The sequence below is a fragment of the Oryx dammah genome, unplaced genomic scaffold (genome assembly GCF_014754425.2).
Source record: "Oryx dammah isolate SB20612 unplaced genomic scaffold, SCBI_Odam_1.1 HiC_scaffold_28, whole genome shotgun sequence".
Taxonomy (NCBI): domain Eukaryota; kingdom Metazoa; phylum Chordata; class Mammalia; order Artiodactyla; family Bovidae; genus Oryx; species Oryx dammah.
The window spans coordinates 115,589,075-115,613,680 of NW_024070212.1; the positions used below are offsets into that span (position 1 = coordinate 115,589,075).

The 24,606-nt window shown below is 51.7% G+C and overlaps 1 pseudogene; it reads right to left on the bottom strand.

Annotated features, from left to right (window-relative positions):
* Window positions 1-1,365: 1,365 nt before the first annotated feature.
* The window catches only part of LOC120856618, a 51,396-nt pseudogene continuing 28,155 nt past the window's right edge, over window positions 1,366-24,606 (bottom strand).

The window sequence follows — 24,606 nt, forward strand, 5'->3', positions numbered from 1 at the left end:
TTTGTAGTGTAACTGTGTCCCATGTAATAGTTAAATTTAACTGGACACCACATATTTTTATTTGCTAAATCTGGCAATTCTGTTTGGAATGAACTTGGGGATAAAATTAAAGCTTTTATAAATATGTAATTCTGTCAGTGGGAAATCTGACCTATAGATAGGGATGGGGAGTATTTAGAGAAGCAAAGTAGCCAGAGATACATTGTTTTTCAGTTCAGTTCAGTTCAGTTCAGTCGCTCAGTCATGTCCGACTCTTTGCGACCCCATGAATCGCAGCACGCCAGGCCTCCCTGTCCATCACCAACTCCCGGAGTTCACTCAGACTCATGTCCATCGACTCCGTGATGCCATCCAGCCATCTCATCGTTTGTCATCCCCTTCTCCTCCTGCCCCCAATCCCTCCCAGCATCAGAGTCTTTTCCAATCAGTCAACTCTTTGCATGAGGTGGCCAGAGTACTGGAGTTTCAGCTTTAGCATCATTCCTTCCAAAGAAATCCCAGGGTTGATCTCCTTCAGAATGGACTGGTTGGATCTCCTGCAGTCCAAGGGACTCTCAAGAGTCTTCTCCAACACCACAGTTCAAAAGCATCAATTCTTTGTTGCTCAGCCTTCTTCAGAGTCCAACTCTCACATCCGTACATGACTACTGGAAAAACCATAGCCTTGGCTAGATGGACCTTAGTCAGCAAAGTAATGTCTCTGCTTTTGAATATACTATCTAGGTTGGTCATAACTTTTCTTCCAAGGAGTAAGCATCTTTTAATTTCATGGCTGCAATCACCATCTGCAGTGATTGTGGAGCCCCCCAAAATAAAGTCTGACACTGTCTCCACTGTTTCCCCGTCTATTTGCTATGAAGTGATGGGACTGGATGCCATGATCTTCGTTTTCTGAGTGTTGAGCTTCAAGCCAACTTTTTCACTCTCCTCTTTCACTTTCATCAAGAGGCTTTTTAATTGTTTTTAAGTTATGAAAATCGAATGAAACTCTTCTAAATTAGCTTTAAAAAGTATAGTAAACTTCAGTCATCTCCCAGGTGCTCACCACGCGTGCCTCTGATAATGGTAACCATTGAAAAAGCCTGAAAACATATGAATGTTTAGCAAAATATTTTCCTAAAGCCTGACCTGGTGTATTATCAATTTACTTTTTGTGTTATTTCAATCAACACCCTTCTTTTGTCATTTCCTTTCCATTTCGAGCGCTCCCTTCGGTCATTCTTGAGGGCAGCTCTGCCATTGACAGACCCTCATGGTTTTCCTTCATCTGAGAATGTCTCGGACTGTCTTTCATTTCTGAAGGGCACTTGCACTGACAGTTCTGTTCAGTGGCTGACAAATACTGTCCTACTTCCTTCTGGCCTCTGCAGATTCTTTTTATTTATTTATCTTCATACAGTGAAAGCTTTCATATCTGGAATTAGCCAGCTGGACTCAGTTTAGATGATCCCAATTTTGTCGGCAACATCCAAAGCACTGTAGTCAGGAGCCAGCTGAACAAATGCCTTCTTCTCTCCATCAGCCTGATCAGGGCGTTGACCTTAGCCACGTCAGTCTTAGAGCTTCTTCACAACGTGTTTAGCTTGGTGCTTGCTGGCCTTGAGATCCACAGTGAACTCCGCTGTGCTGGTTTCTTCTGTTTTCCTCGTGGCTGACTTGGTGGTGATGGGGAACTTCACGATGGCACAGTGGTCAAGCTTGTTACTCCTGGGAGCGCTCCTCCAAGGACATTTGGGCTGCCTCCTGAGCCGCAGTGTTTTTGGCCAATGGAAGGTGACGCCCGGATCGTCTCTCTTTTGTGGCTGTGGACACCTTTCAGCACTGCTTTCTTGGCCTTCAAGGCCTTGGCTTGAGCTTTGGGAGGGGCGGGGGCTTCCTTCTTTAAGTTCAGTGCTGTCTTTGTGAAGAGCTGGCCTCTGCAGTTTCTGATGAGAAACCATGTTGTTCAGGTTGCTTTCCTCATAGAGGTTACGTGTTTTGGTGCAGATTTCTTTGGGTTTGTCCTCTTTGGTGCTTGATTAGCTTCTTGAATCTGTAGGTTTGTGTCTTTTGCCAAATTTGGGAAAATTTCAGCCATTATGTCTTTGAGGATTTGTCTATCTGCCCTTCTTTCCAGGTCTCTGATGACGTGAACGTGGCATCTTTCATTAATAATCCCACAGACCCCTGAGGCTCTGTTGTTATAATTTTTTAAGTACTTTTTCCTGTTGTTGAGATAGATAATTTCTGTTGTTCTCTCTTCTAGTTCACCAGTTATGTTCTCTGCCTTCTCTACTCTGCTGTAAAGCCATCTAGTGAGTTCCAAAAAAAAAATACCCCCAAACCCCTCAAACTTTTGTTATTATATTATTCAGTTCTAAAATTTTCATTAGCTTCTTCTTCTTCATATCTTCTGTTTATTTGCTGAGACTTCTGTTTTTTAAATTTATTTCCAGTGTATTTATGATTCCTTGTTTAAGCATTGTTATGATGGTTGCTTTAAAAGCCATATCAGGGAACTGCCCTGTGGTTAAGACTCTGTGCTTCCAATGTAGGGGGCCAGGGTTTGATCCCTGGTCAGGGAATTAGATGCCGTATGTTGCAACAAAGAGTTTGCATGCTGCAACTGAAGAATCTGCATGCCACAATTGAGATCCCACATGCCACAACTAAGACAGCATAGCCAAGTAAATAAATACAATTTTTTTTAAAAAAAGCTTTATCAGATAATTCCAGGACATATGTCATCTTGGTGTTGGCATCTGTTGACCATCTTTCCTCATTCAAGTTGAGATTTCCTCAATGGGACTAGTGATTTTCAGTTGTATCCCAGACATTTTAGGTATTCAGGATTTTATTAAAACCTATTTAAGCAAGCACCCTCTGCCACCTGGTCACTGGGAGAAGGGAGTGTAGCCTAGTTCCTGTCAGGTGGGACTGAGGTCTGGGTTCCCCTCTTGGCCTCTGTTGACTCCATGGGGTCTGGACAGGAGGCCTCCCCTGGGACCCATGGGGCGTGGTGGCTGCCCCGTCACCACTGGGCAGTGGTGAAAGTCTTGGCTCTGCGTGAGGCCTCCTCTGACCCTGCCGTGAATGATGTGAAGCTGATTTCCTTTTTGAGGGGAAGCAGGCATGCTTGGGTTTTACTTCTCTGGCCAGGGATTGAACCCAGGCCCTCGGCAGTGAGAGCGCTGAGTCCTAAGCACTGGGTCGCCAGGGAATTCCCTGCTGATTTCCTGTAGACTACAGGGCTTCCCTGGTGGCTTAGATGGTGAAGAGTCCGCCTGCAATGCAGGAGACATGGGGGAGCGCATGGCACCCCACTCCAGTCTTCTTGCCCGGAGAATCTCCATGGACAGAGGAGCCTGGCGGGCTACAGTTCATGGGGTTGCAAAGAGTTGAACACAACTGAGCAACTAACACTTCAAGTCTATGTCGTAGCTCATCAACCACCCCAGGGGAAGCCCTCAACCCTGTGTCACCTTGTCACCGATACTTAGAAGGACCTTGAGGATGTTCTCATAATCTTTACAGGAAATGGAATGGAAAACAAAAGCAGTGGCTTCGCAGAGCCAGGACGTCGAGCAGAGGCTGCGGGGGCTGGTCACAGCGTCTGAGCCCCGTATGGTCTTCATGCTGAAGGAGATGGGTGTACCTGCCCTAAAGCAGGTCTTCCTGTGGACACAGAACCTGGCGGAGGGGCCCCGGGGACTGCAGGCCTGGGGCCACCTGGGGCTCCCGTGTCAGAAAGGTCACCTGTGCTCTAGGCCCTGCTTTCCTCATTTGTAAATCAAGAGGAGGGGCTCTCTCTGGTGACTGACTGATCACCTTCGGTATTCGTCATGCTTGTTTGTGAGCTTGTTTGTGATGGCAAACAATAAAATGACGGAAGGCCCGCAGAAGTGGGGAAACTGAATGTACTCTGGTGGTGAGCACGTGGGGAGCTTGTGCAGGGTTTGAATGCAGTTTCCATGAGCGATGAAACAGCATGAAGTCGTGGGGGTCAGCAGTTCACAGGATCACTGTATGATCTGTCTGATTTGACTCTAGAAACAATTAGCATTTCCCCCCAAGGGCCCTTAAAGTCTAAGCTGACTTCACATATCATCCAGCTCACTGGGCAGTCATGGGGCATCCTGGGGATGGGGGTGCGGCCTGGGGACAGCTTGCACATTGTCCTCAGGGCTTGGCCCTGACTGTGTCCCGGGCAGGTCTGGAGAGGATGCAGCGTCCCCGAGGGCTTCACAGACCCAGGGCTTCTCGGGGACACTGTCCTGTTTTGACTGCACCACGAGGCTCGTGGGATCCTAGTTTCCTGATCAGAGATGGAATCAACGCCCCCTGCACTGGAAGCATGCAGTCGTATCAAGCGGGTCTCCACGGAAGTCCCCTCGCCTGCTTCTAACTTCGCAAAAGTCCAGGAAAAAAGTGCATCATCCAGGGAAGAAGAAAGTGCAAACTGGTGTTAGGGTGAAAGGAGGACTTTTCAGGTACTTTAGGGAGAGGAACCTTTGAATCTTTTCTCCAAAATGAGCAGGTTAAGCAAAGAGCCATCATGGGATGCAGGAGTGAGTGCTGCCCTGGGGAGAGAGAAGGGGCGGGGCAGAGGGCTGGGCCCTCACCACCCCGGGGGAGGTGAGGGAGGAGACACGTGAGGCCAGCCGGGAGGCCGCCCGCTTCCCAGGGCGTCTGTGCTGTTGCGGGCAGAGCTGCTTAGTTTCGGATGTTTGTGATCACAGGCCTGCATTCACTTCAGCAGATAACTGGACCTGTGCAGAGCTGCACGGCTTCTAGAGCCCCAGGGACATTCCGACCCCGGGGATCTGTCCTCTGCTGGGGAGCTCTGAGCGGGCACAAAGCACACAGCCTTTTCGTTCTGGCAGGGAAAGAGTTTCTCAGTAATTACCCACCCCCAGTTCCCAGACGGTGCTAGGGGTAACCAATCTGCCTGCGAATGTGGGTTCGAGACTGGGTCGGGAAGATCCCCCAGAGGAGGGCACGGCAACCCACTCCAGCATTCTTGCCTGGAGCATGCCATGGACAGAGGAGCCCGGCGGGGTATAGTCCATAGCTTTTGCAAAGAGTGGGACATGACTGAAACGACTTAGCCCATGCACACCCCCCAGTTCCTCAGAGCCTCTCCAGGGTTTGGACCCCTCTGGCAGCAGCACGAGGTGTGGGGAGGGGAGTGGGTTAGGGCTCAGGCTTAGCAGAGTTGGGCCCAGGTACGAAGACCCTTGAAGAGTGACTGCCTCAGCTCCACCACCCACTGCATTTAATCCAGACCGCAGCCAAGGTTCCAGCAAGTTAAATGGGGCTTTTATCCTGAGTTTTATTGTTCTTTGATATGTAATTTGACCTGATATAGGGCTGAGAAAATGCATTGTCTTATTTCACCCGTGACATATTTATTGCAGGGAATTTTCAAATCTGTGGGAACGTCTGTTCAGGCTACTTCCTTGGGAAGAATTTAAAGGGAGATAGGCCAGCTACCGAAAGCAGGGCCGGAGGACCACGGCGGGGAGAGAGAGAAAGACAGTGCTGGAGGAGAGGAGTTCAGGAGAGGGGGCCACTCTCACAGCATTTTTCTGCTCGGCTTGTTCTCAGCAGCGTTGTTTTCTAGGCGAGACGAGCCTTCCTGACAGGTTTCCTCCCCCTCCGTTAATGAGATGTGACGGAGGCTCCTGTTCCTTCAGTGCGGGGGGCCGTCCCCAGCTGTGAGCTCAGCCTACATTTCGTCCTCTGCAGGTGCATTGACCGCTGCTTAGGCTTATTTGAAGGGTTAAATGAAGCCGAGCAAGGGATGCCCAGGAAAGGAGCACTGTTTAATCAGGCATCAGGGCTGAGTGTGTGCACGTGTGTATGAGAAAGGAGCCCCCATGGGAAGCCACACTTTAGCAGAAATCTGATCTCAGGGAGGAGTTTTCTAGGAGTGTGTGTTAGTCGCTCAGTCATGTCCGGCTCTTTGCAACCCAAGGACTGTAGCCTGCCAAGCTCCTCTGTCCATGGAATTCTCCAGGCAAGAATACTAGAGTGGGTTGCCATTTCCTTCTCCAGGGGATCTTCCTAACCCAGGGATTGAACCCGGGTCTCCTGCATTGCAAGTGGATGCTTTAACGTCTGAGCTACTAGGGAAGACCTTACTAGGAGAAGGGTGTGAAATAAAATTCATTTTCTGGCATGGCAAGAAACATTCAAACAAAAATTCTTCTCTGCCCTTGGGCCCCCTTGCTGCCCTCCCTGTGTATTGCGTGTCTGCATTCTGCACGGACCAAACCTCCCTGTGGGTAGGAATTCCCACTCAACCATAAAGAGCAGCCTTCTCCCAGATCAACAAGACGACTCCTTAAAAGGTAGCATTCCTTCCTGATCTGAAGGGGTCACACGGCCACTGGGCTGAGACCCAGAGCTGGACCGTGTGAGCCGTCAGTAGTCGGTTGTTTGACGTACAGCCCTCTGTCTCAAGCTGTGTCTTGATTTCTAATCCGCCCATCAGTTTGCAGAGCTTTCCGAGATGCTCTCGCCAGGTTTATAACCCTCAAGTTTGGCTCAAATAAAATTCTCCAGTTCTTTCTTAGGTTGACCGGTTAACTTTTCATCAGTGAGGGGCAGGTCTGAGCACAGAGGAAGTGTGCAGGAGCTTATGCAGACTCCTTGGGTAGAAGGGCACCCAGTTATCTCATCCTTCTCTCCCTCCTTCCAGCCTGGCTGCCTCCTCTCAGCCCCTCCAGGCGCAGGTAGAGACCACGGAGCACCTGTGAGGCCTGGTTAGCACTTTGATCCTCATCCCATGACCTTGAGAAGCCACTTACTGGCTTAAGCAGGGAAGCCAGATGGGACTTGTATTTTGAAAGGAGCACTCTGTGGCAGTAGTGATAAAGAACCTGCCTGCCAACTCAGGAGATATAGGAGATGTGGGTTCAACCCCTGGGTTGGGAAGATCCCTTGGAGGAGGGCATGGCAACCCACTCCACTATTCTTGCCTGGAGAATCCCATGGACAGAGGAGCCTGGTGGGCTGTGGTCCTCAGGGTCACAAAGAGTTGGACACAACTGAAGCGACAGCAGGCAGCATGCATCCTGGCCGTGGGAGCCAGCCTTGACGGCCAGTGTAGGACAACGACTGGACTGTCGTCCAAGCCCAGCTTTGATCCTGGGAGCCTGGACCACGCTGGTGGCTGGCTGTGGGGGGCAGTGGTGGAGGATGGTGAGAAGTGAGTGGGTCTTAGAATTGCCAAGGAGGTCGGAGCTTCTGATAGTGGTTGGCTGATGGGATAATGAGGGAGGAGAAAAGGAAGGTATCAAGCACCGCCCTACGTGTCTACCTTATGGACTCCTTCTGGGGTTGCTTCCTTTGTGCTTCTCTCATTCAGTCATTCCTGAGGCAGGTTGAGTTGCACCCCTGAGAAGGGTGTGTTGAGGTCTTCCCCCAGGACCTGTGAACGTGGGCTTGTTGGGAAGCAGGGCCTTCGCAGAGGGAAATCAGTTAGGACAAGGGCCCACTGGAGCGGGGTTGGCCCTAAAGCCAGCGACTGGTGTCCTTCAAAGAGGAAGGAGCAGGAGGTCTGGACACAGAGACTCAGAGGAGACTTGGAGGGGGAGAAGCCTGGCTTGTTCCACTGCAGGAGACGCCAGGGCTGCTGGCGGCCTCTAACGGACTCCCCCCAGAGCCTCCTGCAGGAGCCAGCTCTGCAAGGCCCTGGCTTTGGACTTCTGGCCTCCTGACCGGTGAGAGACTGCATTTCTGTTGTTTTCAGTGCCAACTGTGGTTGCTGTCATGGCAACCCCAGGAAATGCAATTCTTGGAGCATCTTTGAGCCCCTGCTGAGCAGCAGCCACTATGCCCAGGAATAGGACCTGCTCTGGAACTTTCAGCTGGTGGCCAAAGAGAAACAACAGGGTGGCTCGTGGAAGGAGGGGGTTGTCCTGTGGGCCCCAGGGAGGGGCTCCACCGGTGACATGGGGATTCTGGCTACCACGTGACATGTCCTGAGGCCTGTGGACCTCAAGAGGAGTGGGTTTGTCGAGAACAATCTGAACGATTGGAAGTGGGGAGAGCAGGCAGAGGGGGGGTGAAAGGTCATGGTTCAGGGTTCAAGTTTAACCCTGGCATCCTGGGCACGGTTGGAGTCAGCCTTCAGATGGCATGGATGCCCCTTGGGCCCCCCAGCCTGGGCTTCCCAGGCTGCACCCTGCATGTGCCTTGACCACACATTCTGCGTCGTTCCCAAAGCTGCTGCTGATGAGCTGCGTTTTCAGCCTCCATGGCTGCGGTCCTGAGGTGTGTCCACATTCCCATAATGTGTTTAGAGTTTACTCCAAAGCAGGGAGGCTGCCCTCGCCCTTAGACCAGGCTTCGAGCGTGTGAGCCCGTTCTGGCAGTCGTCAGTTTCACCGACTCCTCCTCCTTGCTGTCTCCCCCTACGCTCCTCGGTTCCCGCCCGTGGTTCCTGCCTGAGCCCCCCATCCCCACGCTCACAAAGTCCAGCGGGGAGGGAGGGCTGAGACTGGGCCTGCGTGGCCCCACCACAAGTCTCATCAGGCCCTGGCGACCCTGTGAAGTTACTCATGGTTTTCAAGAGAATATTAATTTCCACTCAAATTGACTCCCCTTGGCGGGGCCTGTCCCCCAGAGGCAGCTTTTAGAATGTTCTGCTTTCCCCTCAAAGGAAAAACACGGCAGTGGCCAGCAGCCTTTTAGAGAAGGACTTGGGAATGAGGAAGTCCTCTGCCTGCGGAGTGCCGCCCATCTGAGCAGCCAGAACCCCTCCTGGATGGACAGACGGATGGACGGACGGACAGACAGATGGGCGTGGTGTAGGTGCTGAGCACAGGGCCTCTGCTCCTCTGCAGAACCAGGAGGCCTGAGGATCAGGACGGAGCAAAGGAAGGGCTGATGGGTGGTTGGAGAAGGGATGGAACTTTCCTTCCAAGCTCTGACCGTGGCTTCGGGCCCAAGAGGCTGGGCGGCAGCCGTTTTGAAGCCCCTCCACTGCGTTCTCGCACTTGGTGTTATGCCCTGGGTGAAGTTCTCCAGTGTCTCAAACCCTCCAGCCACCCCTGGAGGTTGAAACAATGTACTTTCTTGTGGGAGCAAGTGTGTGGGCAGCTCAGCGCTGTGCTCTCTGGACAGCGGCTGGTCACCCCGCGGCTGGTCACCCCCATCTCCTATTTCCCAGGGGGCGTTCAGCAAGAGGCATATGGTTTCCCATCTGGTTGCAAGAGGCAGTGGGAAGGACAACCCTTGGCCCAGCAAGGGTGGGCTGCTCCCCCGTGGAGGGGGGCTGGATGAGCCCCCCGTGCAGTCCCTTGTACAGGGCGGGTGAGGGCACCGCTGTACCGGATGCGACTCCGCAGGTCGGGTTGACCAGATCCCTCCATGCTAAGTATTGAAACCTCTCTTTTCTTCACGTCCCTTGACTATCCCCCATGGATAATATCGGGCTTCCCTGGTGGCTCAGTGGTAAAGAATCCTCCTGCCGAGGCAGGAGATGCAAGTTTGATCCCTGGGTCAGGAAGATCCTCTTTAGTATGAAATGGTAACCCACTCCAGTATTGTTGCCTAGAAAATTCCATGGGCAGAGGAGCCCGGCAGGCTACCACCCATGGGGCTGCAAAGAGTCAGACACGACTAAGCACATGTATAGTATCAGTGTTTTAAATAGTTCTTCTAAAACACGTTTAGAGCTGCCTCACATGGTGTTATAATTTTGTTTACCAATAATCTGGAAAACTCAGCTGGAGGAGAAAAGCCTATTGTACTTCTCCGTATCTTTTGCTTCCTTTCTGACACCCCCAATTTCTTTCTTGTTGTTTCCTTTATGTTTAGAGAATTTTCTCAGCTATTCCTTAAGGCAGGAGTACTGGTGACAAATTCTGGTAATACTCTTTGTCTGAGACTGTCTTGGTTTCCTCCTTCATTTCTGGAGGATATTTCCTGTGGTTATAACATTCTGGGCACCGCTTCTGTTTTGACATGCGAAGAATATCGTGCTACGTTTTTCTTGACTCCTTGGTTCCTTATGAGAAACCTGCTGTCACTCTAGTTGTTTATTCTCTACTGTAAGATGTTTTTCTCTAGACGATTTCAAGATCTCTTTTTTGTCTTGAGTTTTGAGTTTTCGGATATGTGATGAGTTTATCTTGGCACAGATTTCTTTGGGTTTATCTTGTTTGGTCTTTGCTCAGCTTCTTGAATCTAGAGGTTTCTGTGTTTTGCTAAATTGATGAAGTTTTCCACCAGTGTATATCTGAATATGTTTCAGCACGTTCCTCTTTCTCCTCTCCTCCTGGAACTCTGACGCCATAGGCGTTTGATCTCGTTATATCCCCGCAGGTCTCTAAGGCTCTATCGTCTTTTTCAGAACGCCTTCTCTCAGTGTTCGCTTTGGATGATGTCTGCTGTTCTGCCTCCTGGTTCGCTGAGTCTTTCCTCTGTCGTCTCCATTCTGCTGTGGAGCTTCTCAACTGAACTTTTTATTTCAGTTATTAAACTTTTTAGTTCTTAATTTTCCATTAAACTATATTTTGTTTCTCAGTTGAGGCTTTCTTTGTTGAGACTTTCGTTTGTTGCATTTCAACTCTTTCATTTGTTTCGAGCATATTTGTAATCGCTTGTTGAAACATGTTCATCGTGGTGGCTATTAGCGTCCTTGTCCGACAGTTCTAACGTCTGCCAGCTCACTGTTGACATCTGTTGATTTTTTTTTTTTTTCACACAGTCTGAGGTCTTTCTGGTTCTTGGTATGATGAGTGATTTTCATGTGAAGCCTGAGGACTGCTCTGGTGGAGGAGGGGGTCCTGCCTTGCCACTGCCTGGTAGAAGTAGAGGTCTGAGTTCCCTGGCAAAAAAGTCTTTGCTGTTGCAGGTGAAGAGGGGGGCACAGTTTTTGCTATGGTGTTTGGCTGCAGCAGAGCAGTCATTCTCTAAATGTTTTCTGTCTGGTCAGGATGCCTCTTTTCTGATCCTTTGGCCACAGAACAGATTTTTGTTGTTTTCTTGGGGTGTTTGCCTATTGAGAGTTCTGGGTTTCAGCCTTGTTCATATCCAAGTCTAGACTATATGAGGCAAAAGAGAAGCTTAGCACCCCTACTGTGCTGTCCCTGGGACCCCGGTCTACCATCTTCTCTCCACCTCTCAGTGTGTTTTATGTTTGTTTGACATGTAATGTTCAGGGTTTTTTGTTGTGCTTAGGGAAAAGTAGATCTGCTTCATCCCAGAAGCAAAAGAAACGTGAATTCCTTTTATAATCAGAAAAACATAGGATGCAATAATGTTTCATCCAATGTTGCACGTTAATTGGGTCACAGAAATTAGAGAGCGAACAGAAGACTGCCTTCCAGCTGAAATAAACTCGAGGGAAAACTCAAGGGGCTGGTTGTAACAGAACCGAACAATAAAAGCAGCTCTTTTGCTCGTAAACTTTCCTGTTTAAGTATTTTGACCAGAATCACCAATGAAGTTCTGTCTGTTTACATTCATCCGTGACAAAGGAAGGTTGATGCAGGGAACAACTGTAACCCCATGTAGTTCGTAAAATTAATAACTGAGAAATTGGACTTGTGCTTCCCCATTCTTATTTTACTCTGGCTTTTAGCTAAACCAACGACTATTATTTTGTGCCAGAAAGTCCTTCCCAAAAGGTCTCCTTAAGTGTTCCCGCAGATTGGGAAGGCAGCAGAGGGGGGAGCGCGCGGGGACTTCGGCCCACAGCCGACCTGCAGGCTCCTCTCCCCGAGTACAGGCGCCCCTTTCCCACTCCTCCAACCTGAACCGTTTCCTCCCTTGAGGGGAGAGCAGGGATGAGGTTTCCAGATTCAAAAGGAGGCTGGCCACGACCTCGGCCCTTTTTACGGCGCTTCCTTTCCTGGGCAGTGCGTGAAGGGAAGAGTCCGTGTGTTCTGAGGTCAGGGTGGGACCAGGGTGGGGACCAGGGTGTCCCCAGGTCCCCACCCTCTCTTCATGCCCCGGTCCTGCCATTCTCATCGCGACACAGGCTGCGCTGATGCAGGTGGAGAGGGGGACTCTCAGGACTCTCCTCATTGTCCCGGTCACAAGGATGGTGAGTCCCTTTGGTCCTGGGGGCAGCGATGTCCTGCAGTTTGTTCGTTCCTCAAACACGCAGAGTGTTGACGCTCAGATTCCATGCACTCAGCATCACAAGGCTCTTTTTTACAAAATGTTTTATTTTTACTTATGTATTTATTAGGCTGCCCTGGGTCTTAGTTGCAGCCTGCAGGATCTTTAGTTGCCACATGTGAATGCTTAGTCACGGCACGTGGGGATCTAGTTTCCCAACCAGGGATTGAACCTGGGCTCCCTGCATTAGGAGCATGGAGTGTTAGCCTCTGGACTACCCGAGAAGTCCCCATCACAAGATTCTTTTACCCTCTGGTGCTATCTTCAAGGGCAAACATGTGATTGCCTGCTTAACACCCACAAGTTGAGGCTCTTCACAGGCTGGTAAAAGGGAGACAGAGACTAGATGTAAGGACGTGAACAGGCCAGTGGGCACCTGCTCAGATGAGGCTGTTCCAGGGAAAGTTGGTTTCCGTTCCTGGACAGACTCTTCCTGTCCCCCGTTTGTCACCACACTGCTTCCAAAACACCAGGGGCAGAGTGTGTGCCCCCCTGCCCCCCGCCCATGCAGGTCGAGACAAATCAGAGCATGTGCCCCCCCCCCCCCCCCCCCGGCCGGGAGAGACAGATAGGAGAACGGGGTTGTGTTTTGCGTCAAAAGCCATTTTCTGTCTTCATCACCTCCGCCTTCTTCCCTTGTGTCACCTGCTCCCAGCTGGACCAAGCAAGTCAGTATTAATTCCAATTTCTTCCATCTTTCATTGCTCCTCAGTAACTTAAAAGTCCAATAAGCTAGGGGAAAAAGTGACTCACCCTAAACCCTGCTTGTGGTTCCCACTCTGTCATAAACCAGCGAGGCCACCTTGGGCGTCGCCCACATTTCCTGAGCCTCAGTTTCCTAACTGCCAGCAGAGGCCTGGGCCCTGGGGCAGCCCGTCACGGGGCAGCCACCTTGGGCATCAACTGCGGGAAGGGAGCAGGGGGCAGGGTTTGAAATATCTGCTGACCTGAAACGCCTGACCTTTAAGCTCAGTTTTCTGTGCTCACCCTAACTGCAGCTTGCTTGTGCCTTTGGATTTAAATGTACCCGCGATTTAAACGTAAGTGAGTCCGCCTGTGCAGAGGACGTGAGACAATGGTAAGACGTCTCTGGCAGAGATGCAGGGAGAAACTCTACGTGGTTAGTGGGTGAACACCAAGCGGGGATGACCCTGTAAGGCCTGGGCACGGTCTGGGCAAGGGCAGGGATGCTCAAGGGCACCTCGTGGGGTGCCTGTGCTGGCAGCTCATGACTTTCTGATAGAGGGGAGATGAGATGAGGGAGGTGGGAGCTGGGGCAGGGGGCCCGAGGAGGGGTGTGGGGAGGCTGCACCAAAGTGGGTGCCAGCTGTCACCTTGCTAGACCAGGGTCTGGGGCCCCAGGCCCACCCAAGATAAAGTTCAGCTGAGGGGGCTTCCTGAGTTTTCTGGACCACGTCACCAGCCTTGAGTTGGTGGCGAGGCTGCTGCTAGGGAGGATGGAGCTGCGACCCGACGGTCTCAGGCAGCGATGGACACACAGGTGTGATGCAGGCCTCACGGCTGTTAGCTGATTCCACCTGCTTCTTTTCTGCTTTTTTAGCAAGTGGCTGGGAGAAAATTTAACATGACAGTTCAGTTCAGTCGCTCAGTCGTGTCCAACTCTTTGCGACCCCATGGACCGCAGCATGCCAGCCCTCCCTGTCCATCTCGGTGATGGGGCTGGGGCTTGCTCAGACTCATGTCCATCAAGTCAGTGATGCCATCCAACCATCTCATCCTGTCGTATATCTATGCCACTGTTAAAACAGTGAAACAGGTGGCATCGTTTTAATAATATAGTTTACTTTAACTCTTTTAAAATATTATCTCAATCCGCAATCTGTACAGAAATTATCAGTGAGACATGGCACATCCCTTTTTGTGCCGAGTATTTGACACCCGCAGTGTGTGTGACCCTCCCAGCGCCCTCCAGTGGCCTTGTGTGGCCAGTGGCCACTGTCCTGGACGCCACAGCTGTGAGAGGCGAGACGGGATCGGGGCAGGGGGCCTGCTGTGTCGGTGGGTTGTGAGAGGGTCAGGGCTCCATGAAGGGAGAGGTGTCTTCCTCAGCAGGAGGACCCGCCCCCTGGGAGGCGTGGGTGGAGGTGAGTGGAGGTGAGTCGGGGAGGGCACCTGCCTCTGTCTGGAGGGACTCTTCCTGCTCTGGACACTGCAGGGTCACATGTCCTAAAACGCGTCCCCGGAGGAGGAACTGGCAGCCACCCCAGGACTCTCGCCTGGAAAACTCCATGGAAGGAGGAGTCTGGGGAGCTACCGTCCATGGGGTCGCAAAGAGTCGGACATGACTGAGCAACTTAGCACGCTCTCAGACTCTGGGGAGACTGGCAGGACCCAGAGCCCACAGCTACATGGGAGGCCCTCCCCATCAAGCTGGGCTCCTCACGGGGCTCTGGTGCCTCCTCTGCGGCTCTCTGGTCCATGTGTCCCGGCAGGAACGTGGGTCTCCCGTTATCTGCATAGAGCCGAGCGGGGGCTGGTCAGGAGCTGGTTATGAAGGTGGACTGGGGTTGAAGGTTCAGTTCTGGAACAGAAATGCCCCTTCTGTGTGACTCCCACCATCACCACCCCCTACCAGGCCGTGGGTGTTGGGATGTCCGCTTTGACTGTCCAGATACGATAATCATGTCATAATCATGTCAAAAACTGTTCTTTTTCTAGCAAACCCCGAGAGCAGATCCGTGACAAATGTGGCAGCCTTCGTAACCTCACGCTCACCTTTAAACATCAGTTATATGTTTATTGAGGAGCCATATCTTGACAGCCGGACTCACCTGCAAACCTTACGTGTGAGCAGTTTCTTTTCTCGAAGCTTTGTCTTCCCGTGGTGAAATCAGGGTCGCAGTGAGGACTGGAGGTCCCAGCCTGACGGGGCAGCTGTGTGGCCAGGACCCCCTGGGAGGGAACCTGAGTGGAGGAGGGTGCCCCAGCCCCTGTGGGCCTCGCGAGCTCTGGGAGCCAGGCAGGGGGGCCTCGATGTCCTTCCTGGAGGTGGACGCTCCCAAGCCTAGGCCTGTCTCTGGGGCCGGGGGTCATTGCACCTGGGGTGGGCAGGGACTGGGGCTGGAGGCCTAGTGTGGGGAGGTGGGAGCCGCCTGTGGAGGCCCCCGGGGCGTGGTGAATGGGCTGTTTGTGCATTAGGAACGCCCCAGTATCTCAGGAATGTGGCCCTGCCCACAGCGGGGAAAGACCCAAGCTGAGAGCCGAGAAATCCTAATAAAACACCACTCCCGGGAAACCACTTAAATGAATGACTGCTAAGGTAATAATAACCCTTTTGGCAAATGCATTTTCTCTGCCCCAAGCCAACACATATTCAGCCCACAAAGGACCCTGTGATGGGTGGCGGGGCAGCCCCTGCCGAGGGGACGATCTTGCAGCTCTTCAGGTCGGTTGCTTTCACGGGGCTGGGCCCGACCAGGAATTTAGAGGACTCTGCTGCTCAATGAAACCGTCCGGGGCTGTGTTTATTTAACAGATACATGCATTTATTGGGCTCCTAGACAGAGCAAAATAACCTTTTAAAAATATCTTTATATTGATCTCATATATAGTTTTTTTTTTTTCATTTTAACCGATTTTGGGGACAAAGAGAATGGAAAATACCCTGAAGAAGGCTGGCAGCCTGACGGTATTGAATGAGCCATTGACCGTTTTTTTCCCTGTTAAACTCAGCCCCAGGTGGTACGGTTACAAGTGGCCAGTGGAAAGGCTGAGGGCGAACAAAATCAGTTCACCTCTTCTGCACTTGGCCATCTCAGGCTGGGGGTGAGGGTGGGTGGGATGGGGGTGCTCCCCCTCCAGCTGCCCCCTCCAGCTGAAACTCCCTGCTCTGCTGCAGGGGGACCTCCCTAGAGGTGGTTCTGGTGACCCAGGTTCTGGTGATGCTCTCTCCCGACTCAGATTGGTCTGGGGTCACCTGGAGGACCTCACTCTTCGCTCAAGCCTCAGTTTCCTTATGTTTAAAATTAGAGGGAAGGGCTATATAAGCCAGCAAGCCTGAAGCCCCGGACTGCCACGAGCCCCTCCCACGCCCGCCCTGGACAACACCGTGTGTCCGCTGGAAATGTCACCGTCACTGAGGACAGATGCGGCTTCAGGGCTGCCCTCTGTGGATGGCCCACAGGCCGCTGCTCTGCTGTGCAGGAGGTGAACCCTGTCAGCCATCAGGACAGCCAGTGGTCCGCTGGTTCACTGACACAGTCACTTCTGTGGCTCCTTTCTTGCTTAACTGTGGTCAGTGCTGTGGGGGGCAAAGGTCACACATGACTCCCAGCCCCAGGCTGTCTGTTAAGCTGGAGTGACTGGAGGTCAGACAAAGATACATGATGAAGATTCTCGTGAATAAAGCAGGCAGTTATAGGGAGGGCAAGAATCTCCCAGGGATTTATTAGGAGAAATAAAATAATGACATTCCTTTATTTCCTTACTATTGCTGGCCTGTGACAGACAGCCCAGTCTGGGCTTTGTAAGAAACAGGAGTGTGGGTTAGGTGTGGATTGTGTGTGCCCCTGTGTGCAAGTACACACACGCCCACGTCCTGTGCTGGGGCTGCTGACAAGGAGCGGGTCGCTTTCCCAGAAACATGCATGGATTCTCACTCAGTGTTTCACCACTTCTTACACTGAGCGGTGTTTATCAGCCGCTGCCTAAAAGCAAGAACAAGTGACCAACTCCTTAACTATCATATGAAACACTGCTCTGGTGGCTCAGTGGTAAAGAATCTGCCTACCAATGCAGGAGACAAGGATTCGATCTCTGGGTTGGGAAGATCCCCTGGAGGAGGAAATGGCAACCCACTCCAGGGTTCTTCCTTGGGAAATCCCATGGACAGAGGAGCCTGGCAGGCTACCGTCCATGGGGTTGCAAAGAGTTGGACACGACTGAGTGACTGAACAGTACACACACATGTGTGTCTGAGGAGACACTCAGGTGACGGTGTCGGCTGATAGGAGAGCGTGACGTTAGCCTTAACGGTGTGCGCGTGTCTATGTAGTATATGTGCAATCCAGCTGCATACACACACATACACACGTGCTGTAATTTTTCTGACTGTATTTGCAATGACTGCTCATTGTAGAAAATTTGGTAAACATAGAATATGTGAAGAAGGAAGTATAGACCCAGTTACCCACCGTGCTGAGAAACACTCTGAAGAGTTTATGTGTTTTCTTCCAGGCTTTTGTGGCATGCACACTCATGTAATACACACTCATGGAATTGTGTCTTGTGGGGGCCTGTGTCCAGGCCCACGTGGGTCCAGATGCTGGCCCTTGTCCCCATGCCCTGAGGGCCTGGGGTCCCTGCGATGTTGGATGCTCTCCCAGGGAGCACTGCAAGTTGCCAGTGATGCAGGAGCTCATTGCTTGTTCTCACGCAGCCCGTGGGCTGTCGAGGCCACCTCAGACCTTTGTCCCTGGGCCTGGCACCCTTTGTTACTGAACCAACCTTGCCCGCCATGTAGCAAACCCAACTTACTGACACTGGGGTGTGTGAAGAAAAGTACAGCGTTTATTTGCAGGGCAACAAGCAAGGAGAATGGACAGCTCATGCTCGAAAGACCCACCCTCCTCACTGATGTTCAGGGAAGGGGTTTCAAAGGCTACATTTGGGATGAGGGTTGCAGCTCACGCACCCTTCTTCTGATTGGTGGTGAGGTAACACAGCAGTGTGTTGGGATTTTTGACCAACAGTCTTCTGGTTCCAGCCAGTCTGGGGTCTGCATGCTTGTGGTGAGTATGTGGTCACCATCCCCCACCTGGGCGGGGGTCCGAGTTCCTGCAGAACAACCCAAAGATACACGTCTGATTGTTCTACACATTCTATGAGGAGGACCTAGGACTCTGACTGTTGTTTAAGCTGTCATTACTTTTCTTGCTTAACTGCTTTTTCTCTGTTTCCCCACTCCCTCACTTCACTAATTAGTAACTGCCTGAGTCTGCTGCTTGGAACTCAGGGAAGACCTATGGGATTACAGCCTTTTTCTGCAAACAAGAAACGTGGGACACAGAGGTGTTTTTGTGCTTGGGAAGGCCCTGCAGTGTCCTGCTTTGTTTCAATCCCCACTTTTCTCTGATTCTCCCAGTCTTGAGGGGGATGGGGTTAGGATAAGAAAGAGAATAAAGTTTTGGACAGAGAGGTTCATAAACCTGGCAAGGGAACTTTGGTTTCTGGGGAACTTGGTTTCCCCTTTGCCTTGATGTCCTTGGCTTTGTTCCTCCCTGCTCTGTGGCCTCCTTTTTCAGCATGCTGGTCGGCAGCAGGGCCTTTTCTGGACCCGATGCCCCTGCCCCTGACAGAGGTGTATTTTCTCTACATCCAGAGTGGACCCCAGGTCACTGAGCTTGGCCAGCTATATAATTTGCAGGCCTTAGTGCCAGGTGAAAACACAGGGTCCCTTGTTCAAGAAGTAGGAAAAAAAAAAAAAAAGCTTTTCCTGTGGTTTCTCTCTTGACCTGCCACTATGTGTTTTTACTGCAAGTGCAGACCCTCACAGGAGCCCCGGGCCCACCCTGCGACTTGGCATCTGCCCCCGGCCTGGGTCCTCCCGGCAGGTCACTGGGCTGGGGGGCCATGAACTCATTTGTTCCACTGGACTTTATCCACCAAGCACAAGTCCAAGGGGAAGTGGTGAAGTGTCAGGACAGTGAGAGCGGAGCGCTAACCGCCATGGGTGGGGCCCCCTCCCAAGTGCGGGGTGCCCTGTGACTTCGTGGTCACACCCCCAGGACGCTGCCCCGGTGGCTGAGGAGGGACAAGGCCCAGATGGACTCTGACCTTAGGAATGGTGCCCAGCTGCACTGGCAGGTTGGCGCGGGCTCGGGCCTGGGGCCTGGGGGGGCGGGGAGGACTGCCCAGGCCCTCCTGAGGCAAACAGCCATCACTGGCCTGAGGACAGGCCCCGCTCTTTCCTGACACCAGAGCAAAAGCAATTTCTCTAACACGTGTGGGTTTACCAGCTAATCGTGTTACTCTGCTCATCTGTCCTTTCGATACTTCTTTTAAAAACCCCCTTTAGCACAAGTGTAGGTGGGGTTATGGGAGGAAGGCAGGGAGAGGTTTGGGGTGTCTCACCTCATCTGTAGGCAGTTCCCTCGCCAACGCTGTCGCAAATCGTTAGCCCTGGGTTCAGACAACTTATGTGACAGGTGAGCCCTCCTGTAACTGCTTTGTTTAAAAGGCCCAAGAGAGGGCTGCCCCAGGGGCGCCCAGCTGGGCCCCGACTGCACATTCATCACAAAACTGTTTAAAAGAAACTGCCTCGGGGCCCACCCCGCTCCCGGGGGAAGCGGATGGAGCAAATACAGAGGGATATCCAGATAGGAAACACCTGTCCCCCGCCTGGAGCCGGCCAGCCATTGTTTTATATATTTGTGTTTTCCTTTCAGTTCATTCAAACTCAATATTGAGGTGAAATTAAGTACATCATCGACCTAAAGCTACCAAACCAAATACATAAATGGTGGGATTTAAAAGCTGTGCTGCCGTGGGGCCAGGTCTGGCCTGTGGCCAGTCTGGGCTCGTGTACAATGGGGCAGTGTGTGCTTCGGGCCCGCCTGCTCGGCCAGACCGCAGGCACCCCGGGTGGCCCAGCCGGGATCGCGTCCGAGGATGGTGGGGGTGAGGGAGCCAAGGGCGGGGGGCTGCAGGGGGCTGTAACCTGCAGACGGGAGCCCCCAAGCTGGCTGTCGTCAGGGGGCCTTGGGGCCAATGGTGTGGGGAGTGGGGCGCCGGACCTGCAGGGGGAAGGTGTGGAAATCTGACACAATCGCCAATGTTTTACCTTCTAAATCATCTGGGTCTCTGCAGTTGAAATGCATCCTGAACTTCCCACCCCACATGTCTCAGGCGGGGGGACCCCGGGCGACTTCTCACTTTCCAAACTCACAAGTCGTAATTCTTTCTCCGGGGGCAACCGGTCACGGACTGAGCTCTGGGCGCGCTGCTGAGTCGCTGTGAAAATCCTGGAAGGGTCCCGGGACCCGCCCCGCCCCTGCTCTCCGCAGGGAGCGGGCCGACCCCCCGCGGCCTTTCTAGGGCTGGTCCTGTCGGGTCGGGCTTTTCCAGAGGCATTTCTGGCTGCAGAGGGGCTCCTGTCACTCGGGTGTGGCCCATGGTCCCCCTTCAGCCCAGCAGGTTGGCCTGTCACCTGTGCCCTCCTGTGTGCAGGGGCGTCCTGTCCGAGCTGGGCAGCCCCAGTCCCCAGCACTTTGCCAGCTGTCCACAAGGCCCAGATGTCCCACTGGAGACAGGACTGGACACGTGACCCTGCACGCAGGGCCCGCAGGCTGGGTGGCTTCTGGTCTCAGGGTCCCCGTGGGCACTGGTCCCGTCCAGTCTCTCTCCTGTCTCTTCTCTGCTCTCAGCCTCTCCTCCATGTCAACCGTAGAAAGGCTGCTTCCAGGAGAGGTGCATTCATGTCCTGGGCCCCTGGAGAAATCATACTAATTATGGATTGATCACGGCCCATTCTGTATTGGCTCTTGAGCGTCGGGTTCTTCCACTCTCTCCTGGACCCAGGTCCAGACTAATGACCCACGTAGTTTCCATCTTCCCTGCAGATCCCTGACTACTGACATGCAGGGGACGTCTCCCCTGGACTCTTCCTGCCACCGTGGTCATCAGCGACTCTGTTGGTCTGCTTTTCAACCCCTGAGCGTGGTAGGCACTGTGCCCCCATCTCCGGGGGGACTGGGATGGTTAAAATCCTTCTTCCAATGGCCTAAGCCTCTCCATGTCATCACTTGTTCTCTGTGATAATTTAAGACCTGGACACAATGTACAAATGACCACAAACATCTCAGGCTTAAAATAACACAGATTTATTCTCCATACAGTTCTGGAGGTGGGGAGTTCAGAGAGAATGCTTCCTGGGGCCCCGAGGGGAAGACTTGCCTCCTTGCCTTTTCCAGCCTCTAGAGGCTCACGACCCCTTCCTCCCGCCCACCTGGCCTCCCATTTCTGCATGTGCTAAGTCGTTTCAGAGTTGTCTGACTCTGTGTGACCCCATGGACTGTAGTCCGCCAGGCTCCTCTGTCCATGGGACTCTCCAGGCAAGAACACTGGAGTGGGCTGCCATGCGCTCCTCCCAGGATTGTCCCGACCCAGGGATCAAACCCACGTCTCCTATGTCTGCTCCATTGGCAGGTGGGTTCTTTACCACCAGAGCCACCTGCCTCTCACTGCAGCCACCAGACTGCGGTCAGCTGAGTAACGGCCCCCAGGGATATCCCCAGCCTAACCCTCAGATCCCATGAAGGTGACCTTCTGCGGCAAGAAGGTCTTTGCAGCACGATTAGGTTCAGGATCTTGGGATGAGGAGTGTCCTGCTTCATCTGGGATGCAAGGGGCCTCTGGAAGGGGAAAGGCAAGGAGATCGTTCTTGATGGAGGCATGCAGCCCCGGCGATACCGTGATTTTAGCCCAATGAGTCTGATTTTGCATTTCTGAGCTCCAGACTGTAAGATAGTCAATTTGTGTTATTCAGAGCCACTAAATGTGAGGTTCTTTGTTCAGCAGCAATTGGAAATACAGGTGCTCCTGGAATGTAGGAGAGGCAGGTTAGTTAAAGAGGGTCAGGGCGGAGGGGACTTGGCTTGAAGCTGTCTGTACAGAGCGCACGGACTGTTTTCACCTGGAATCGAGGTCCATTCAGGATTAACATGGCTTTGGCATGTGTGTGTGAGAGACAAAGACTCGGACTGATATCTCACCCTCTGGACTTTAGCTGAAGATTCTCCATCTCTACTTTGGCTTGAGCTTGGTATTTTCCTAGGTTAAAAAAACCTTAATTCTATAAACGTTTAGTTGTTCTGTCCATCAGTTACAGGTGCAGAGAATTTAAAGAGTCGACACAGCCCTTCACAGGCCCTCTCCTGCAGTTCCTCACTTTTGTGGCCAGTTCTACTGGTGTTGACCCAGATGTCACTGAATAACATGTTTATGTGGATACTTCCTGATTTTTCAAATCTGTCGACTCTCTCATGTAGAGTACCGGCTCTTTTGGGCCTTCACTTACATCCTGTCTCCAACCCCCAACAGAAACACAGATGGACACACACACACATATCGACAGACACACACAGACACAGACACACACATGGGCACACACATAGACCCACACACTTATACATACACAGATGCACACAGACACATACACACACACAGATACACATGTGGACACGCACACATGAGCACACCTCTGGTTCTTCCCCCTTTCTAATATGGTTGGCATCATTTGACTAAGATGAGTAGCCCATGTTTACTATTCACAGCTAAGCCATGAAGAGCAGTAAGTTTTTTTTCCATTTATTCTCACGGTCTTTATTGTTTTTTAATTTTGCTTTCTGTTGGCGAATAGTTGATTTACAGTGTTGTGTTGGTTTCAGGTATATAGCAGAGTGACTCAGTTATACATATACATATATCTGTTCTTTTTCAGATTCTTCCACCATTTAGGTTATTACAGAGTATTGAGTAGAGTCCCCTCTTCTCTACTGTACATCCTTGTTGATTATCTATTTTATATATATAGAAGTGTGTGTATGTCAATCTCAACCTCCTAATTTATCCCTCCCCCACACCTTTCCCCTTTGGGAGTTGTGAGTCTAGTCTGTCTATTTCTAAGTCTGTGAGTCTATTCTGTTTTATAGGTTAAGTTTATTTGTATAATTTTTATAGATTGCGCATATAAGCAACATCTATGATATTTGCCTTCCTCTGTCTGACTTCCCTTGCTTAGTATGATAATCTCAATGTCCATTCATGTTGCTGCAAATGGTATTATTTCATTCTTTTTATAGCTGAGTAAACAGAGCATTGTATATAATTACTTCATCTTTATCCATCCCTCTGTCAGTGGACATTTAGGCTGCTCCATGTCTTGGCTATTGTAAACTCACTATATATATTCTTAACATCTGGTCCAAACCATCATTGCTTGTCTGGATTATTGCCACAGTCTTCTAACTGGTTTCACTGCTTCTGCCCTTGTTCCTCCAGCCTTTTCTCAACACAGCAATCATAGTGATCCTTTCAAATATCACTTAGGCTCTCCCTTCTTTGAAGAGCAGTAAGTTTAATTCCTCTCATTTTCTTTTGGGTTAATGATTGCTTTTTTTTTTTTTTTTTGGTAATGTATTTTACCACTTAGCAGAGTCTCAAACTCTCTCTCCCACTGGTATAAACGCTGTTTCTCAGTTTCGTCTTCTTGGAGAAGGCTCCCTCCCTCCTTACACCTGCAGCTGCACCCTCTAGCCATCCATGGGGTGGATGGTTTGCTTCTTGGGCAACCCAGCTCCCGGCTCCTGGGAGACTCGGGAGACTCGGTTCCTGGATCTGCCACGCTGGCCCTGCTTGTCCATCCCTTGTTGCTGTTGTTGCCTCTGCTGGTTCTCTCCACCTTTGTGGATTTATGCCATCAAAACACACTCTCTGCCCTCCACGCTGGGCCTCCGGAGGGGGTGGGTGACGCACCTCTGCCCTTTGTTGTCATGACGGCTTTGATGGGAGCTCTTCCCTGCCTCTTCTGACGGGCGTGCATCCCCTGCTGCGTGTCCACTGGACAACAGCGATGGCGGCGATCCATCCTGTACCGACTGCTGTACGGGGCCAGGCTCTGCCTTCCCTTCATGCAGCCTCCCTGGAAGGTGCGGCCTCAGCCCCCAGTGTTAACATAAGAAGAAGAGGGCCCGGCTGGACTGCAGGTCCCCCAGCTGCTGAGTGGGCAGAGCTGGGTGCTGGACCCCTGCCCTCTGCCTCTGACCGCGGATTCCTTTCTTTCTTAATTCTAGCTGACGGAGCTGAGTGTGTTTGCCCTGTGCTGCCCAGAGTGTCGCTTGCTGGGAGGGTAGGGGTGTGGCAGTGCCCACCTGATGGATTAGAGAGGATCCCCAATGGGGGGAGGGCAGAGGGCTGTGTCCACTGTCTACCCCTGGCCACTCTGTGTGAGGGTCAGCTCAGAGGACCCCAGAAGCTGCCCCCACTTCACTGCCTTCTTTGTGTGTTTTCTTAACTTTTTTTCAGTGGAAACTCTAGATACTTAAAAAAAAAATAAGCGTCTCTTCTCACTGTTTGGATACCATATCATTGGTAGAGTATTAAAAAAAAAACCTGCAAAAACTATAGCTTTCACATGCACGACAGAGAAGATTGATTTTAAAGGTGAGTCTGTGTTTTTGTGCTGTGTGCACTTATGCAAACGAACTGAGCAGCCTTGGCAAACCCGGGTGCACTTTTGTTCTGTATTTATGTCTAATACTGACGGTTTTGTGGGAAAGCTACATTTTTATGACCCTGAAGTACCTATTTCTTTCCCCCGTGTACAGTGTAATTGCGTCTTATTTACTGCACTGGGTGTTAGCACTCATAGTTCATTAAGAAATTCTCTCCAGGGCTTGTTGGGGCTGGTGCGCGAAAAGAGGCAGAGTTACCGTCCAGACATGACGGCGGGGACAAGAGGTGACTCCACGT